The sequence below is a fragment of the Rosa rugosa genome, chromosome 5 (assembly GCF_958449725.1).
Source record: "Rosa rugosa chromosome 5, drRosRugo1.1, whole genome shotgun sequence".
In the NCBI taxonomy this organism is placed as follows: Eukaryota; Viridiplantae; Streptophyta; class Magnoliopsida; order Rosales; family Rosaceae; genus Rosa; species Rosa rugosa.
Window position 1 is genome coordinate 38837874 of NC_084824.1, and position 20483 is coordinate 38858356.

Sequence of the window (20483 nt, forward strand, 5' to 3'; positions counted from 1 at the left end):
GCAATTTCTCCATTTATGTTAAATTGTTCAACAACTGTTGCCAGAGAGTTTGTGAAACGTGTGCTATAACCAACATCAGATCGATAATGAAAATTTGGGTTTAAGAAATGTGCTACAAACAAGAATTACTGAGTTTTTTTTTTTTTTTAATCAAATTTTACAGATATCTGACGATGTCGGAGAAATTTCGCAAAAACGGTAGAAGAAAAGATATTTACCCCCTCAAAATATATCGGTCCGTCGAAAAAAGAAGATATCGGAAATATCGCAGATATTTAAAACCTTAGTCTGGATGCATTGAACCGAGTAGTGTTCTTAGATTATAAAGTCGATGCTAGGTTGAACACTTTCTCGGTGAAAACAAAGAGCATAACTAATGGCTGACGAAGAACAATCTGCAGATCTCGAATCACCCCTGATACCGGTGGTACTGCCCCAAGAACATGCATTACACTCAACCAAGGGGCGACTTACGAAAGACGAATTTCTAGGGGAACTGAAGAAGCAGCTATTGCTGGCAGGGCCGATGGTATCATCAAATTTCTTGCTATGTGGTATGCAGGCTATTTCAGTCATGTATGTTGGTCATCTTGGGGAACTATCACTTGCAGGTGCTTCTACGGCAACTTCTTTTGCATCAGTCACTGGTTTGAGCATGATTGTAAGATATATAAGCTTGCGTTATCCTATGAAATCCTTCTTTATTACATGATTATTGATTACATTAGTTTTTAAAATGTAACATAACAAAGGCTTACTTGTTTTTTTCAAGGGAGCTACGTACTCAATCCCTTTCCCTTTCCTCTCGCTCTGGGTTTCCTCTCTACTCTCGTGAGAGTCGGTGGCGAGAACTTCCGCCCTTCATGGGGACTTTTGCTCAGGCGGTGGTGGCCTCTTTCTGAGGCTTCTTGCCTTCTTTTTTCAATTCTATTCTTCAATTCTGTTGGACTTGGGTACCTCCCTTTCCCGATCCAAAATTCGATTACCTGTCAGATCCAATTCCTTGTTTGGGTGTTGCTGTTTCCAGTGACTCTCCTCCGATGCCTTCAGTCGCTGTTTTAAAAGGGGTTTGCCCGTTATCGCACATGGGTTGGATCCCAATTGTGCAACACAGGATTGTTCATCCTTTGGGTGGCTGTCTGGTAGATCCCTTTGTGGATCTGTTTACTTTTCGTCTTGCTTCGGCTCTTATGGTTTCTACTTTGGCGATGGAAGATGTTCTCCGTTCCGGAGATGATCTGAGATTTGTGGCTTCTTGTGTGTTTGGAATTGGGATGTCTCATTCGAGTTCGTTGTTGGCTCTTTCCAAGCTTTTCGACTCTGGCCCGATGATGTTCTGGAATTTTGTTCGCTGTGGCAGCGTCCTTTGCTTGGCTAGATTGGGCTCGCCTGGTTTGAGTCCTTCTTGTTGTTGTCTTTGTCTCTGTGTTATGTTGCTTTGTTCTTTCTTGTTCATGTTTGTTTGTTGTTCCAACCCAGTTTCTGGGTTCAGTCAGTTCAATTTAATGTTAGACTGCATGTACTGAAAAAACTGAAATCCCATATTTATTCGGTACTATTTCACCGTCAATTTAACTGTCCCTATGGTTATGTTGCTAAGATTTTAAATTTGGGTGATCTTATTATTATTTTCAAATAATAAAGGTCCTTTACAAGAATGCCCCCGGCTGGTATTTTATGTGATCATAGTCCCAAAGGGTATTTAGCAAGATAACCTTCAGCTTTTTCATGATTCGTATGGGATAATAGTATCCATTTCTCTCTTCAATTGTTGAACAGATAGGAATGGGTAGCGCATTGGACACATTTTGTGGGCAGTCCTACGGAGCAAAACAGTATCATATGCTTGGTGTACACATGCAGAGGGCAATGCTTGTTATTCTTTTGGCCTGCATTCCTCTTGCAACTATATGGTTCAATGCAGGCCACATTCTCAAATTCTTGGGTCAAGATCCAGAAATTGCCGCAGCCGCTGGAACTTATGCTCGTTTCCTGACACCATGCATTTTCGCTTATGCAATCCAACAATGTCATTCCAGATAACCCAAAACAATGTTGTTCCCATGATAGTTACCACAGGTAGTGCAACACTAGTGCACTTGCTTCTCTGCTGGCTTCTTGTATATAAGACCAGCTTGGGATATAGAGGCGCTGCTGTCGCGATCTCTATCTCATATTGGATCAATGCATTACTCTTGGCTGTTTATATCAGAGTTTCTCCTTCTTGTATACACACATGGACTGGATTCTCAAAGGAGGCATTTCATGGAATTCCCAATTTCATAAGACTATCTATTCCTTCAGCTATAATGATCAGGTAATATTTTGTTCTTTTACTAATGTTAAATTAAGACTTTGTAGATCGATGATTTGAAGGCAAATTCATATTGTTTGTGCAACTTCCAATTACGGTTCCTAATATTCTAACCTTGGAATACTGGGAACCCATTACTTAGGACTTCTGGATGTAATTGTTGCTTTCATTTCCATTAACAGCTTAGAAATCTGGTCATTCGAAATGATGGTTCTCTTAGCTGGTTTCCTTCCAAATCCACAGCTTGAAACCTCAGTCCTATCAATCAGGTTTGTATTGGACTCAGTAACTATAATGACTTGAGATCAATATGAATTCCTAGGTAGCTAACTGACTCTGAATTGATGACACATTCCCAGCCTTAATACATGTTCAATGGTATACATGATTCCTCTTGCATTCTCCAGTGCAGCAAGGTTAGTCTGGTGCTTGCCTCTTGTGTGAGTATTTTAATTTCTTAAAAGTTCTTCCTGTTCTCATTTTCAATATATTCTCTCTTAGCACACGAGTTTCAAATCAATTGGGTGCCGGGCAACCACGACTAGCTCGTCTAGCAGTAGGTGTTTCACTATGCATTGTTGTTGCTGAAGGTGTTGTGGTTGGTGCTGTACTGATATTGGGTCGAACAGTTTGGGGCTACTGTTATAGTAGTGAAGAGGAAGTAGTGAACTATGTTGGACAAATGCTGATTTTGCTCGCGGTATCACACTTTTTTGATGGACTTCAATCTGTGCTTTCAGGTATCCATTCTGCTAAACAATCTCTCATAGAAGGCATTTGTATTATGTCATAGCATCTTATGTGTTTGTGTCAGACCAAATAAAAAGGTTCTCTACGTTTGTATTGATTTTTAAGATTTAAAATCAGGTCAACATATATACATTACTCAACCTTAAGTTTTAACCTTGTACATGTCTCCTTTTAAATAATTTATAGTAGCTTATACTTTATAATTCAGGTATCATAAGAGGAAGTGGACAGCAGAAGATCGGAGCATATGTTAACCTGGGAGCTTATTATCTTATGGGCATTCCTACTTCAATATTATTAGCTTTTGTATTTCACATTGGAGGAAAGGTGATACTAAATCCTTTTACTTTCATATTTTGAGTTTCCCTTCATACTTATTTTTGCTTAAATTTGGTACAATCAACTGTTGGTGTTTCTTTCAAAAGAATATTTAGTACTAGGTACTCATATTAATTTCAAAATAATATAATATGGTTCTTCGCAGGGTCTTTGGATGGGAATCATCGTTGCACTATTTGTGCAAGCACTATTTCTGGGAATCATAATCTTATTCACAGATTGGGAGAAAGAAGTAAACTGCTTCATCAGTTCACGTTGTGTATGTTTCATTTCTCAACCTCTATTACAATAATCTCAAACATTTTTTGATTCGTTTTGTAGGTCAAGAAAGCTTCTGATAGAGTGTACAATACAATGAGCGTGGCTGATGCAACATCTATAAACTGATGTAAACGTCAACAGGATCATATCTGGATTTGGTCCTGAAGAGGAATGATTAGAATGAGAAAGTCTGTTATTAGAAAACAAGTGGAATGGCTTAATTAATCCTTAATTGTGTTGGTAAATGCATGATTCATCTTTTTGTTTTTTGTTTTTTTTTTTTGCTTTTTGGCCAACTTGAAACACCCAATCCATAAAACTACGGGGAAGAAGAACCCTTGACAGAACAAACAAGAGTCACGACCAAGCCAACTAAACTAAATGTGGACCTGGAAAACCATCATACAACAACATTTCAACTTGATGCTTTATCTCTTTGTGGGTCTATACCGTGGGCCTTAACAAATTTAGGTTTAAACACCTATAAACCACAATCCATATGCTTCAACAAAGCAAAGTTTGTCAAAAACATCGAGTCTAGCTCCAAGAAAGTCGGAGCGATTCCGAAACCTAAACTTAGGTTTCGTGAGCAGTGCGGCGGCGTCTCTTGGCTCCGATCTGCAGCAGGGCGCTCCGGCGTCGTTTTCCTGACAAAGGAGGACGAGACTTCGATCTCGGGCTAGACGGTGGTCGAGTCCGGTTTATTCTTTCGGGCTGAGTTGTGGTTGACGGCCGTGGTCGGCATCAGGCTTGCGGGGAGGAGGAGATCGGTCGCGGTTTCGAGTCTAGAGGAGATCGGTCGGGATTTCGGGACTAGAGGAGACGCGAGGTCGGAGCTTGCTTGCTAGAGATCGGCGTTCGGATCGGCGGTTAGTGCAACAAGTCGCTAGCACAGGCTTTGGTGGGCGGCGAGATGGTTGCCCAGGTCTCCTGCTTAGGGAGGCCGCCAGACTGATTGGGCGGTGGCGGACGGCTTCTCGGAAGGGCCAGATTCGGCGGCTGGGTGTGAGGAGCGTAGGGTGTGGGTAGTGGGCCTCTGCCTTTCTGGGTTGCAGGGATGCAGTCTAGAGAATTGGGTCTTTAGCCAATTCCCCTATTTTTCTCACACTTGGGTCGGGTTTGGGCTTTTTGGGGGTGGTCTGTCCTGCTCTTTGTCCTTCATCTGTTTCCTAGAATGTTGCTGTGGGTGTGTTGAATGTCGCGACGTACACCAAAAGGGGTCTTAGGCGTCAAGATGTTCAGGACATTGGTTGCATTCTTGGGTAGTGTAGGATTAGGGAGTTTTTCAATTCTGCATTTTCTTTTTCAGCAGTTCCTTTAGGATTTTAGTTTTCAAGTTTGCATTTCTTTTGGATTTAGTACTCTTCGTGAGCTTGCATTGTAATATGAGGGCTGCTTGTACCCTTCATGCTTGACCGAGTGAGGTCGTCATGATTTCGATCAATGGATTAGTCTTCCGTTGCCCTCAAAAAAAAAAAAAACAAAGCAAAGTTTGTCAATACTTAATTCTCCAAAAAAAAAAAAAGTTTGTCAGTACTTAAATATGTCATTCATTAATGTCTGGGAACATGAGATTAGGATCAAAGCTGAAACTAAATCAAATTCTAGTAGTATAAAAGTTAGAGGACAAAAAGGTAGTAGAAAACATTCTTGGGTATAAAGTCACAGTATTTGCCTATTTGGTCCAACCTTCTAATACACAATAATCCAACCAAACTGATGTAGCAACTTTCTTTCAATTCTAGGTTTCTTATAAAGCAAACATATATAAATCAAGGTCTCAAGTGTCTTCCTAAATCACAACAACAGTGAATGAAAACAAATAAGAAAACCTAGAAAGAATCTCCATCAAATATATCGAGCGGGACCAAAATCTATAGCTAATTAGACAAAAAAAAAAAAAAAAACAAACAAACACACACACATAACCAATCCAAAACAAACCCAGATGCCAAATCCTAAACAAAACCCAGATCCCTCTTCTTCTTTTTATGTGCCGGCGGAACCATAAAACCCCAAATAAATCCCCCAGATTAATGGTTTTCTTGAGAACTTCCTGTCCCCCTCTTCCCTCTTCCCTCTCTCTCTCTCTGTATCTAGCAAACAACCAAAACCCGAAAAATTGAAGCGGTGGAACAGAGAAAAAACAGGAGGGAGGGGCAAAATGGTTAGAGACCAAACATAAGGCAGGGGCAAAATGGGAAAAACACTTTTCATAAGGAGATCACTGTTCATGAGCTCATAGGGCTTTAGAGGTGAGAATTTGATGTATCGTCATTGAGATTTTCTATTGGGACCTCCCAATTTGCTCATTTGACCTCTACCTCTTTTGAATTATTGAATTACATATATATCCTCTTATAAAATGACAATTATAGACAATGAATTTTAATTAACTAATATTTTCTTTACAAACCTCTCTACCTAGCTAGTTTTCATGATACAGTGGTTTAAACCCTAGACCTGTGATCTTACTCTCATCCATGATAACGTTCCCGTTCTGATCACAACGTCAAAGCCAGCAACGTGCATAAGAGCTATTGCAACTATTTGAAATAACGTTATTAATGGATACACAATTCAATGTTTCAGAGCCTCCAAGCAAGGTATTATTTGAATACTAGTATAAAGTTTGTTGTTGATTAAAAGGCTAAGAAATTTTTTCAGAACTCTAATTAAGTTCTTAATCTAGACTTTGTTTAAGGTTTGGTTGGAGGATGAGAGTTTTTGGATGGGAGACGATGGCTTTTAGTTTTTTTTTTTTTTTTTTTTTTTTTTCTGCGTTTGGTTATTGCTGGTGTTTCTTGCTTTGTTTTTTTTTTTCTTCTGCGTTTGTGTTCGACTCTAATATTATCAATCTTCTTAATGGCCTTCAGTGTGTTTAATCACCACATAGGAGCATATGAGTTTGTTTCGATTAATAGGAGCATAGGAGTTAATGAGTTAATTTTTATATATAAATATTGTAGTCAAACTATGTGTGCACTGCAAGTATGGTTCTAGCTAGAATCATGATTTATTTTTTGTTTAGTAATAAAATATGGTCCAAGTTTGTGTTTGCATGCAAAATATAAAAAAAAATAAATAAATAAATAAAATCAAGGAATGGAGGTGTAGTGAGTGAATTAGAGGTATAATGAGTAATTTCTTGTTTTGTATGTGAATAATATAACTAAGGTTATTTTAGGAATTCAAAAGGAGGTCTAGTGAGCAAACATTGGGTATTTAAAAGCAAGAAGGAGGTGTAGAGAGTAGAGAGGTCAAATGAGCAAATTTGGAGGTTCCAATAGAAACTCATTTTAGGAATTTAAAAGAGGTGTATTTTTATTTTGAACATGAAAAGAAATATTAATTACAAAGATGATCCCTTGGGATCATATACAAAGCTTTATTAAAATTTACATATGGAATAACTCTAGTAAGGAAATTATGAAACCAAGCACTACTATGGGCAACATTTTGATCTGCTATGTAGAATACCAGAAATAACTGCAGCAAATAGCTGCGGGGAATATGTTTGCAACAATAAATGGAAACAAGAATAACTCACACAAATCTAACTAACCGAGAGAGAATTTTAGGAAGAGGATTTTGATATCCCAAACACTGCTACTACAATACCGAAATACAAGAGGCACAGCCTTATATGCGTGTGCAACAACAACAAAGGGTTTTTGAAAACAACAATGGCTCTGAGGCCAAAGACACAGCATGCTAAAATTACTTCACGCCAAAGAGACAGCAACCTAGAAGACTCCACCTAGTCAGAGCACTCTAGACACACCATCACACTACCACACTTAACTAGGCAACTATCAGAAAGAGACAATTAAAATAAGCTTGGTTTATTTTCCAACAGCCTCCCTTAAACCAAGCTCATTGTACTTCATCATTCCCATCATTCTCTTAAGCTTCAGAAAGGCATCTGCTTTAAGGGACTTTGTGAAGATATCAGCAGCTTGATCTTTGGATCGACAAAAGTGAACTTCAACCTGTTTCTCATTCACCAAGTCACGAATATAATGAAACTTCACATGAATATGCTTGGTTCTTCCATGAAACACTGGGTTCTTTGACAGTGCAATAGATGCCTTGTTGTCACAAAAGATCTTTGTAGGAAATTCTTGTTCCTGCTGTAGGAAGCTAAGCATTCGACGCAGCCATACTGCTTGAGTAGCACAACTCGTTGCTGCGGTGTATTCTACTTCTGCAGTAGAAAGAGTCACCACTTGTTGCTTCTTTGATGACCAAGAGAAAACTCCAGAACCAATGTGAAAACAATATCCTGAAGTGCTTTTTGCATCCTCAGAATCACCACCCCAATCACTATCTGTATAACCAACAAGCTCAATTGGACAATTTGCAGAGTAAAAGATACCATCACCTTGAGTGCCTTTGATATACTTCAAGATCCTTTTTGCTGCCATCAAATGAGATTGCCGCGGTGACTCCATGAATCTACTAATAAGCCCAACACCAAATGTAATATCTGGTCTAGTGCTAGTCAAATAACGCAGACTTCCAACCAACTGCTTGTAGTGAGTAGGATTCACAAGTTCTCCAGAGCCATCCTTTTCCAACTTTAATCTTTCTTGAACTGGAGTGAGAGCTGGATCGCAAGACTCCATCTTGAACCTTCTGAGAACATCTCTTGCATACTTCCTCTGTGAAATAAAGATTCCCTGCTCGGTTTGCAACACCTCAATACCAAGAAAGTAAGACATTAGACCCATGTCAGTCATCTCAAATTGAGAAGTCAAGGCCTCCCTGAATTCAGCTATCAAGTTTGTGTTGTTGCCGGTAATTATGAGATCATCTACGTACAAACACACAATGACAACTTCTCCCTGCGGGTTAGTTTTGACATACAAGGTGTGCTCATAAGGACACCTGAGAAAATCATGCTCCATAAAATAAGAATCAATTCTAGTGTACCATGCCCGTGGTGCTTGCTTCAGGCCATATAAAGCCTTTTTCAACTTATAGACCATGTCAGCTTGGCCTTCCTTTACATATCCTGTAGGCTGCTCAACATATACCTCTTCTTCAAGATTTCCATTCAAAAAGGCAGACTTAACATCCATTTGGAATATTTTCCAATAATTTTGAGCAGCAAGAGCAACAATCATTCTCACAGTATCAAGTCTAGCAACTGGAGCAAAAACTTCAAGATAATCAATACCTGGCTTTTGTTTGTAGCCTTTCACCACCAATCTCGCCTTGAAACGATCTACTTCTCCATCTGGCTTGTACTTTGTCTTGTATACCCACTTAACTCCAATGGGTATTTTTCCCTCAGGAAGAGAAGTCAGCTCCCACGTATCATTTTTCTCAAGGGAGTGTATTTCTTCATTCATCGCCTTCAACCAATGTTGATGCTGGCAGGCTTCATCAAAAGTGAGGGGATCACAATCAGCATAAAGAGCAAAATTCACAATTTCTTCATCAGATGCTTCATTGTCATTACTGATGTGATAGTCTTGGAAACGTGCTGGCAATCGGTGATTACGTCGTGGGCGACCAGATTCTTCTTCATGAGATGTTTGAGCTGCGGGGATTTGAACTGAAGATTGTATTGCGGGGATTTGAACAGCAGTAACTCCTGGAGATTGAACTGCTGGGACATCTTCTTGCTGGACTTGAAATTCATCATCGATTGGAATAAATGCTCCTGTTGTGCTTTCTTTTGAAGACCAATCCCACTTGCTCTGCTCATCGAAGATAACATCACGACTGACAATCACTTTCTCCGTCTTGGGATTATACAGCTTATACCCCTTTGTAACATTGCTGTAGCCAATGAAGATGCATTTTTCGGCCTTGTCATCAAGCTTCTTTCGAATATGATCAGGTACATGTGCATATGCAATGCATCCAAACACCCTCATATGTTGGATATTTGGCCTCCTTCCACTCCATACTTCATAAGGAGTTCTTCCATCAACACTGCTGCTGGGAGATCTGTTCAGAATATATACTGCACAAGCGACGGCTTCCGCCCACAAATACTTTGGCAAACTTTTAAGTTTCAGCATACATCTTACCATATCCATGATGGTTCTGTTCTTTCTCTCCGCTACGCCATTTTGCTGCGGTGTGTACCGGGCAGTCAATTGATGCTTAATTCCATTCTTCTGCAAGAAATCGTCACACACAATATATTCCTGCCCTCTATCAGTTCTCAGCACTTTGATTTTCTCCCCACTCTGTTTTTCAACATAGGCATTAAAGCTCTTGAATGTATCACATGCCTCTGATTTATTCTTCAATATGTACACCCAGGTCTTTCTGCTGAAATCGTCAATGAAAGTGACAAAGTACTTTCCACCACGATGAGAAGGGACTTCAACACTGCACAAATCAGAATGAATAATCTCTAGCGGCACTTTTGCTCTATAGACCTTCCTTTTAGGAAAAGGATCTCTGTGCTTCTTCCCGATCACACAAGTCTCACATACTTGATTTGGAATAGTAATTGGAGGCAAACCAGAGACTAAATTCTTTCGAGCAAGCAAGTTTAGGCTATTGAAATTTAAATGCCCAAAACGCATATGCCATAACCAATTATCTCCAGCAGTAGAAGAGCTAAAGCAAGGTAAATCCTCACAGCCAACATATAAAGGAAACAGACGATTTGGGGTCATGTTTACCTTAGCTAATAGCCTTTGTTGTGGGTCTTTGATGGTGAAGACCCCTCTGTAGATCCTCATATCATATCCCTTCTCAGACAGCTGCCCCACACTTAGCAAATTGTGGCGAAGACCAGGTACATAATACACATCAGATATGCTATTGTTCTGCCCTTCTTTTAACTTGATAGACACTTTGCCTTTCCCATTCACCGGCATCTTTGCTGCATTGCCAAATGTGATTTCTGATGTTATGGACTCGTTTAGTTCAGCAAACAAGTCCTTATGGCCACACATATGGTTGCTACAACCTGTATCCAAGAACCACTTAGTTTTTTCTCGACCATTCACAGCATTAAAAGCCAGCAGCAAATTCTCTTCACTATCAGCATCATTCTCTGCAATCTTGGCATGGAACTCATGACTCTCTGACCTCCTTTTCTGATTGCACTCTGTTTTGTAGTGGCCATACTCCCTGCAATTAAAACACTGAACCCTGGACTTATCACGTGGTTGGCTCCAAGTGTAGCCTCTTCCTCTTCCTCTTCTTGCTCCAAATCGGTGATTTGATCCTCTCTTGTAGCTTGAATTCTGGTTTCTTATTTCACGGCGGTAGCCTCCCTCACCGCGGTAACCTCCTTCACTGCGGTGCGTCAAATTTCTCTCCTTCTTCAAATTCAATTGAGTCTCTAATGCTTCTTCGATTGCAACCTCTGACTTCTCATTTAGCCTCTGCTCATAGGCTTGGAGAGAACCCATAAGCTCATCCACCGTCACGGCAGTGAGATCTCTTGACTCCTCTATTGCTGTGACTTTACCTTCGAACCGTTCTGTCAAAGTCCGAAGAATTTTCTCCACGACTTGCAAATCTGCTATAATCTCTCCGTTGGCTCTCATCTGATTCACAATTGCTAAGGTGCGTGAAAAGTAATCAGAGATGCTCTCCCTTTTCTCCATCTGAAGAAGCTCAAACTGCCGCCGTAAAGTCTGGAGCCGAACCTTTTTCACCTTATCTTGTCCCACATAGCTATTAATGAGACAATCCCAAGCCTCCTTCGCTGTAGCAGCATGTGCAATCTTCTCATAAATCTCTGAATCAATGGCTCCATAGATATACATCAGGGCTCTGCTATCTTTCTTCCGATTCTTGATTAACTCCTCTCTCTGGTTCTGTGTGAGATTAGCTTGATCTCCGGGATCTCTGAATCCACTGATTACAACTTCTGTGTATTCCATCACCTTGAAGAAAAGCTCCATCTGGGCTCTCCAATGTTGAAAATTGCCCTTCCCGTCAAATTTACCGACTGGGCACTGCGAGAACTCGACCCTGTTGGCCATCCTTGAACCACCAGCAGCTCTTCAACCTCTGAGCTCTGATACCAGATGTAGAATACCAGAAATAACTGCAGCAAATAGCTGCGGGGAATATGTTTGCAACAATAAATGGAAACAAGAATAACTCACACAAATCTAACTAACCGAGAGAGAATTTTAGGAAGAGGATTTTGATATCCCAAACACTGCTACTACAATACCGAAATACAAGAGGCACAGCCTTATATGCGTGTGCAACAACAACAAAGGGTTTTTGAAAACAACAATGGCTCTGAGGCCAAAGACACAGCATGCTAAAATTACTTCACGCCAAAGAGACAGCAACCTAGAAGACTCCACCTAGTCAGAGCACTCTAGACACACCATCACACTACCACACTTAACTAGGCAACTATCAGAAAGAGACAATTAAAATAAGCTTGGTTTATTTTCCAACATGCTACCATATTGGTCACCCCAAAGATATACCAGAAAGAAATGTTTACAAAACTAGTCTTAAGATGCTGAATATCATTAAGAATCGAAGAAAATCTTCAGGGGGCCTTGAAAAAACCTCTGACCATCTTGATTAAGAGAAAGAATCTCCTTCGACTTGAAGCTGATAAATACCAAGTCGTTTTAGCCCACAACAGACCTGCCATTAACCTTATTGCTTTAGCATTGAGAACAGAGGAATAACCAATGGGAAGAGCACCTGCAATAATAATTGGTCCATTGCTATCGCGAAGCACAAACTCTACAGAATCTTTTCCAATAGCAAATACTAAGCCATCAAAATTTAATTTATAACGATTATCATTAGGTGAGTTCCGACCAATCAGTTGCTTGTGAGGATTTCTAAATTTTTTTGCGGCAATGTTATTAGGCATTCCTAAAATTGTTGAAGAAATTATTTAATATGAAAAATAGCATGATTGATTGTAGGTGAGTCTAGTGCTCAGAGGTTGAGGTCGAAAGGCTTCTTGTCTTGTTTTTCTCTTTTGTCGAGGATGGCTGCTGATTGGTTGGTGGTTGAGGGGTGGGATCGGTGTTGGGTTGATCAATAACACTACGGTGGGACAGGTAGCAGAGCCACCATGGGGAAGTGGAAGGTTGGTGATGTGTGGTGTTGGGATAGACCTTCTCCCTGATTAGGAATTGAGATCTGGGTTAAGGTAGTGGGAGACAGGGATTGTGGTGATGGATGGTGTCCTCTGCTGGTAGTCCGACGACGATGACGTTGTGACAATGGTAGAGGCCCAACAACGGTAGTGGATTGGCAAGTGCGGTGGCGTGAAGACGCAGTTGCATACCTGGGCTGGGATTATGAGATGGAGCCTTACTGTCTTGACTTTCTGGGCCTGGGCTTTGCTTTTGGGCCCAATTAGGTCAATGAGCCATTATTGGCCTGGCTTTGATTTTTATGTTTTTTTTTTATTTTTTTATTTTTTATTTTTTTATATATATTTGCTAGTAGGATGTGGATTTATGATGGCAATATTTCCCTACCAATATGTGATAGGGCAAGAAGGGTTTGATCCCGAGCTACACATCTTGTGTGCCTTGTCTGCTCTAGGTAGATGGCAAGTTCTTTGCTTCATCAAATGATCGCTATTGCCTAGTGGCAGGGTGAGACTAATTGTCATCGGATTTACATTCTGGTGGCAACAAAGTGGAAAAACTGATCTCATTAGATTATTAGGTAAAAACTACAAATGGTACCTACTATGAAAGGTATTTTTTGTACCTACAAATTATTGTTACCACGAATTATTGTTACCCGAAATGGTACCTGAAGTATTGCGTCATTACCAAATATGGGAAAAAAATACAAACAGTACCCAACCTATGGCCGACTCCGAATTTCTGTACCCAAATTTTCAAAACTATCACTTTGGTACCTGAAGTTCGGACCCCGACCCAACTTTAGTACCTAGAACACTGTTGGCCGTTACGGAGTTAGCCACCTAGCAAACTTTGAAGGGTATTATGGTCCCTTCACTGTTCGTCTTCTTCTTCCTCACACTTAGTTTGTGTGGCCGGAGGGTTTTGATGAGGTCGCCGGTTTCGAAGTCCAAGAGATGGAGGGTTTTGTCGTCTGAGACGGAGACCATGAACTGGGAGTCGACAGAGAAGGCGAGGTTAGAGATGCACTGGTCGTGGCCCTCGAAGGTCTTGTCCAAATCTGCTCTTGTTCAACCTGCCTATAGTTCCTTCCTTCCCTGATTTTTCAAAATCCTCCACACACACTCTCTCTCTCTCTCTCTCTCGCTTTCAATTCAGCCATAAACTCAATGCTTTCATCTCCTCCACCGCCGACCCTCCAGAAAACCCATTGCATACCCAGAACACTGGACATGCAGGACGCCATCGATATTACCATCACCATTGACGACAATAGAGATGCAGCACACCAAGCAATCCAAACAATTCACAATCGGGACCGATCTCATGTACAAAGTCAGACCATGAAATCAAAACCCTGTCGCCGTCTGCAGTTCAAAACCGTCCCCGAAGCCATCGCATCTTCCAGAAAAACTGACGGTCCCGATTGTGCCACATCTTCCAGAAAAAAAAAAAGTCGTCTGCAGTTCAAAACCAAAACCCGGTCGCCGTCGCATCCCACCACCAATCAAGGCCCTAACTCCGATCCTCACAGCCTGGGAAACATCAAACAACATCAATCCAAATCTGGATCGATTACCCGACCTCCGCCACAGCCAATTCAGACCAAGATCACAACAAATACAAAAAGACAAATCTGGATTGTCAAATCCCCGACTGGTGAGGGATCTGAGAATCAAATCAAATGGCGTCGTAGGGCCACGGGGGTCCGATTGGCCAGACTTGGGAAGCAGGTCCATCTCTCTGAGTCCGAGATCAAACAGCTATGTGTTGCTTCTCAGAAATTTTTTCTCCAGCAGCTCAATTTGCTCGAGCTTGAAGAAGAGAGAGAGAGAGTGGAAATTAGCAGAGAGAGAGGAAGAAGAAGAGATTGCGTGGAAATTAAAAAAAATTAGAGTTGAAATTACTTATATACCCTTCAAAGTTTGCTAGATGGCTAACTCTGTAACGGCTAACAGTGTTCTAGGTACTAAAGTTGGGTCGAGGTCCAAACTTCAGGTACCAAAGTGATAGTTTTGAAAATTTGGGTACAGAAATTCGGAGTCGGCCATAGGTTGGGTACTGTTTGTATTTTTTTCCCTACCAAATATAGTACTTGATGTAACATTTCTATTAAAGTCGCCTATGGCATGTATTTTTTGGTTAAAAACTCTAAATGGTATCTGAACTATTACAAAATATATTTTTTGATACGTATAATTTATTTATTTTTAACTTAAATGGTATTTCAAATGGTATAACTTAAAAGTACTTAAATGGTACTTTTGCACCGTAAAAGTGGCATACTAAATATGTTTTGGATTTTAAGTGTTTATAGTCAATATGTATCATATATTATGTAGTTTAGGTTTATGATCAATATGTACTGGATTAGTATGTATCATATGTTTAGAGTTTTCATCTTAAATTTGTGCTCAATATGTATCATATGTTCTGTAGCTTATTTTTTTTAAAAGACAACCAAGTGATTAGTTGAGAATGGGAAAAAACAGGATTTAAAGGAATGAAGTAAGGAATTCTTTAAACTTATTGATAAATCTTGTAAAAAGAACAATTATTTATAGTAAAGTGACTTCTATATCCTATGCTGACATAAGCAAAGTCCAAAATTTATTTTTTCTTAGAAAAACATGTTCTAAGCCTTGAAATAAAGAAAGCTAGCCTTCAACATGCCACAACTTCACCTAACGGCCTCCTGCTTAGCGGTTACTAAAACGGGTGGAATCACTGCTGCTTGTTTTTAAAACAAAGAAGAAAAGATTTCCTTTGAAACAAAAATCCTGAACTTGAACTTGATAATGCTTACTAAATAGAAACTTAAACAAAATAAAGATTGACGAAATAATAGAAATTTAAACTAAATAAAGATCGATAAGGTGGATGAGCAATCTAATTTTTTTTTTTTGAAGGGGTTTGGACCTAGCCTAGCCTGGGAGGCTCATTCTCACGCCTGACTTATTATTATTATTATTATTTTGAATAAATGGCTGGTGCCCACAAGTCTTGATTAATGAAACAGTCAAATACAAGGGGGAGGGGGGGACATTGAGCCTAAACCCTTGATTATAATAAGCATCTAAAGTATTTCCCGAAATAATATCAGAAATCTCTACATAAGACATGTATTCTAACAAGCACCACCTAGCAAAGAGTGCTCTATTGGCTACTCCATTTGCTTTGACATAGCTGTGACATAACGGAAAGATAACTCAATATGTAACCTGATTACAACATAGCTTAATTACCATAAACACAGCTTTCCTACTATGTTGACTCGCCACCTACCTAGAGCAGACAAGGCATTTTGAGTGCACACACAGGCATATAGCCCGACTAGCCCTATACAATATGTGTAGGGACTTATTATACGCAAAAAGCACAACAAAACTAAACAACATAAAAAATAAATAAAAACCAGGGCAGAGCCCAATAGGAGAGCCCAAACCCAAGCACCATTAAAGAGGTCACAGCCATGTAAGGCCCAGCCCAATTCAAGCAAAGCCTCCGCCAATTGGCCACTGCCCTCGTCACACCACCACCAGTTTCGAGCCGCCTGACTTATTTTATTAGAATGATGAAAATGCGTTGAGGGGACATAAAACCTTGACCTCGAGCATTAATACAAGAGTCCTCGTAGAGAACATCCCGAATAACAAACTAAGAATTCATAGCCTCATTCAAAAGTAAACAGCTAAAAGCTGTTTAATTATCCAAAACTTAAAATTACAAGCACTTATTTTGAATAAAAAGCACACCACTCCACAAGAATTCTACAGGAAAAAAAATATTTATAAGCTGGTAGTTTCTTTGCAAATAGAAGGTAACTGTTTTTTTTTTTTTTTTTTTTTTGATTGAAAGGGTTTGGAACCCAGCCTAGCTGGGAGGCTCAGCCCCACGCTTGGTTCCATTTATTATATTAATTTCATAATTTTGCAACGGGGGGGATATAAAACCTGAACCCCGTGCTACAGCAGAACTAAGAGAATAATCCTCGTAGAGTACATCCTGAATAATAGCAGGAGTCTCCTCTAGCCAAACATCATCAATGGAAAATAAGCTAGCAAGGTGGGTAAGTCTATGTGCCACACCATTTGCTTCACGGTAAGTATGTCGAACCCTTACAGATTGAAAAGCAGACATATAATCTCTACAATCATCAAGAATCCGACTTACCTCCGAAAGGTTTTCCTCCTTACTATTGAGTGCAGCAATCAGAAGGGCACAGTCGCTCTCAATGTCAATGTCCGTCCACCCTTGGTGTATACCAAGAAGAAGACCAGGCCTGCACGCCTCAGCCTCCATATTAAGAGCCGAGTGTGCATGCAGAAAAGGCCTCGCAATAGCTGCCAACCCTATGCCCAAATCATCCCTGACCACCACCCCAATACCTCCAGCTCCACTCTCAAATCGGAATGCACCATCAATGTTAATTTTCAGCCTACCCCGTGGAGGGCATTCCCACTTAGTCAGTGGTCTTTTCTTCTTCCTTATAGCCTTGGGATGGTATTTCTGGAACTCAGTCAAACTGTTAACACACCAACTAATCATGTGCATGGGTTGAAATGAAGGTAACTGTTTTCTAGTATGCAACGAAATTATAAATAATGAAAATTAAATGTTTACCTTCGAATATAGAGGATGAATTCTAGCTGCAAAAATGTTTAAATTCATATTCGAAGATGAATTCTAGCTACAAAAATGTTTAAATTCATAAATCTAATATATGGGTCCACCACGCTCTATATATATATATATATATATATATATATATATATATATATATATATATTGTTCACAGTAAAATTAAAAGTAAAAATGTAAAACAGTAAATATGGGTAAAAATGGTAAACTTAGGTAAAAAAGGTACCAGGTCACATGATGTCAGGGCTGCTGTCGGACAGACCTCAAAGGCTTGCACATAATTGTTCTCAGTTTATCTCTTTGCTTGGAGTTTGACAGCATCGCTGCTGGATCTTGGTCTGTTGGGCACTGTGGCATGTGGGATTGATGGCGACATGGTGGGTCGAGGAACAACGTACAAGTGATGGCTTTGATGGAGGCGTAGGCAACAAAGTTGTTTGTGGTGATTTGGTACGGTGGAGATCAATCTTGGTGGGTCGGGTTTTCTCCGGTTGGGTTTCGCTGAGGGTTCCGGTTGACCGCATCTGGTGATGATGGTAGTGGTGTTCCTTGTGGCGGCGGCGGGGCTGCTGTGTTAGACTATTGGCTGCTTGGCATAGTATGACAGGGGTTGGATTGGACTGCTTGCTGTTAGGCTTGGGATAGGGCAAACTGTGGGCTATTGGGCTATGGCCTCTATTTTTAATTTTTATTTTTTGTTTTTTGTTTTTTGTTTTAGCTAAATAATTTCTTATTTTTTTAGGGCCCTATGCTTGTTAGGTTAAGTTACTTAATGAGCCCTAACGAGTGTAGTTTTGCTTGTCTATTCGCTATGTTTTTTTCATAGCTTATAGGCTCGCTTTTAAGTGAGTGATAAGTTCAAATATAGTTGGTCTATCCTATGTATCACTGCGGTTTCACCATGAAGCCTTGTTCTGTTCATTGTGAGGCAGCGGGTGGATATGTAATGCCCTTCTTGGTATGAGTTTTATCAATGGAATTACCATTAATTCAAAAAGATATTGGGTTTATTTTTTATTTATGTATTTTTATAAGAAACATAAAGCAAGCTTACAAGCAGGTGCCTTTGGGACAGCCAGAACCTAGCCTATCAAACAGAATTGCTTTAGATCTCTTGGTGGTAAATGGTTCTCCAGACTTTTTTGCCTCTTAGTTCATGGCCTAGATGAGCACAAGCATCAGCTGCAAAGTTTGCTACCCTTAGGATATGATTGAAAGTGATTGAAATGAAGCTTCTTGAGATCTTCCTGATGTCTTCAATGATTTGTAAAATTCTCCAAGGGGCCTGGATGTTGTTGTTAACTGCGTCAATGACTAGTTTAGAATCTCTTTTGACTTGAAGCTCTTTGATTCCTCTTCTAAAGGCTGACCAAATGCTATCCCTTAAAGTAGTAGCTTCAGAAATGGGCACATAAGATCTTCCAATGTTTCTTGACATTGCCCAGAGAGGATTACCCTCAGTGGCGTAGCCAAAAATCTCTCTTAGGAGGGTCAAACTTTATTAACTAACAAATTATACTCATTTCTAGTCGTCCTCTAAAAATAACACAATCTTTTGCCCAAAAAAATATATGTATTAGTATAACTAAGAAAATTTAGGTGTAATATTTCTTGTACTAATGCTGGAATTGAAAGATTCTTAAATCATGTTGAATAAATTTTGGGATTTAAGATGAATGATAAATATAGAAAAACTTATGTGTTACTTCAATTTAGCATATTAATAAAGAATTGTAAATATGCGCATATATCGATCAATAGGGTAAGAAAACCTTGAAAAGATTCGTATTAATTAGATATATGTAGTGTATTAATAGTGTAAATATTATTTCATTCCATTAAAGTTCAAGGATAATTAAAACTAATTAAGATAAATTTTTATTGAATTTTAAAAATTGAGACTAATTAAGGATTTTTCAAAAATTGAGAAGGGTCAATTTTATTTCATTCCATTAAGATTCATAGATCATTAACACTAATTAAGGATTTTCTTAAAATTGAGAAGGGTCAATTGACTCTTCTCGCCCTGGGCTAGCTACGCCCTTGGATGAAACCACAGGCTGCCGAGTGATTACTGACTGAACTGTCAAAATTGATTTTTACGGAGCGTATTGGAGGAGGGTGTCATTTGATTGCACCAGACTTTGTTTTAGCTGCTCCTCTTTGCTCCTTGGTATTGTGGTCTGTATAGCTTTTTAAGACTGCAGCTGTTGCTGCCAGACCTGAAGCTGGATGGGTATTTACCTCTAAAGAAGAGGTCATTCCTGGCTTTCCAAACTTGCCAGCAAGTGGTAAGAAGTTTTATTAATAGATCAGTATTGCAGTTTCTCCCTAGGAATAGGGATTTATTTTAACACATAAATATAACCAACACTCCAGTTCATAGAAGTATGAATGTTCATAAGTTTCCAAATCTCCATAGTGTAAGGGCAATCACCAAAAAGATGATTTGCTGTTTCATTATCAGTATTATAAAGAGCACAGCTATTATCATTTATGAGACCAAATCTAGATAATTTGTCTTTTGTTTTGAGCCTTCCCCTAAGAAGGAGCCAACTAAACATTTTGATTTTAGGAGGCAAATTAAGTTTCCACATTTTATTAATAAGCAAAATCTAAGGATGTTTTTTCTAGTTCTTACATTGTAACCAAGTAGCAGATTTTATAGAAAATTTACCATTAGCAGCAGGTCCCCAAACAAAGGAGTCTCCCTGGTTGTTGAAAGGGATAGGGATTCCCATTATTTGCTTCACAATCTCTTGGTCTTGGCAACTTAGCCTTGTTCCATTGATTTTCTGCAATGAAATCACAAACAGTAGAGTTCCAATCAATACTATTCTTTCGAGTGTCAAACATTAGATTAATAAGAGGGAAGGGGAAAATCCAGTTAAAAGTCCAGAAGCTTATAGTTTTATCATTGCCTACAGTCCACCTCATGCCTTGGTTTATAAGGTTTTTGCAGTCTAAAATTCATTTCTAGGCAAACGAAGTAGAAAGTTTCTTCTTAGCTTGGAAGAATGAGTCTTTCCTAAGGTACTTCTTCCGAACAATCTGAATCCACCAATTGTCAGGTTCAGTAATTATTTTCCAAGCCAACTTAGCAATAGCAG

General features: G+C 39.5%; 1 pseudogene; it reads left to right on the plus strand.

The window, feature by feature from the left end:
- Window positions 1-295: 295 nt before the first annotated feature.
- LOC133710446 (protein DETOXIFICATION 16-like) lies at window positions 296-3932 on the plus strand (annotated as a pseudogene).
- Window positions 3933-20483: the final 16551 nt, after the last annotated feature.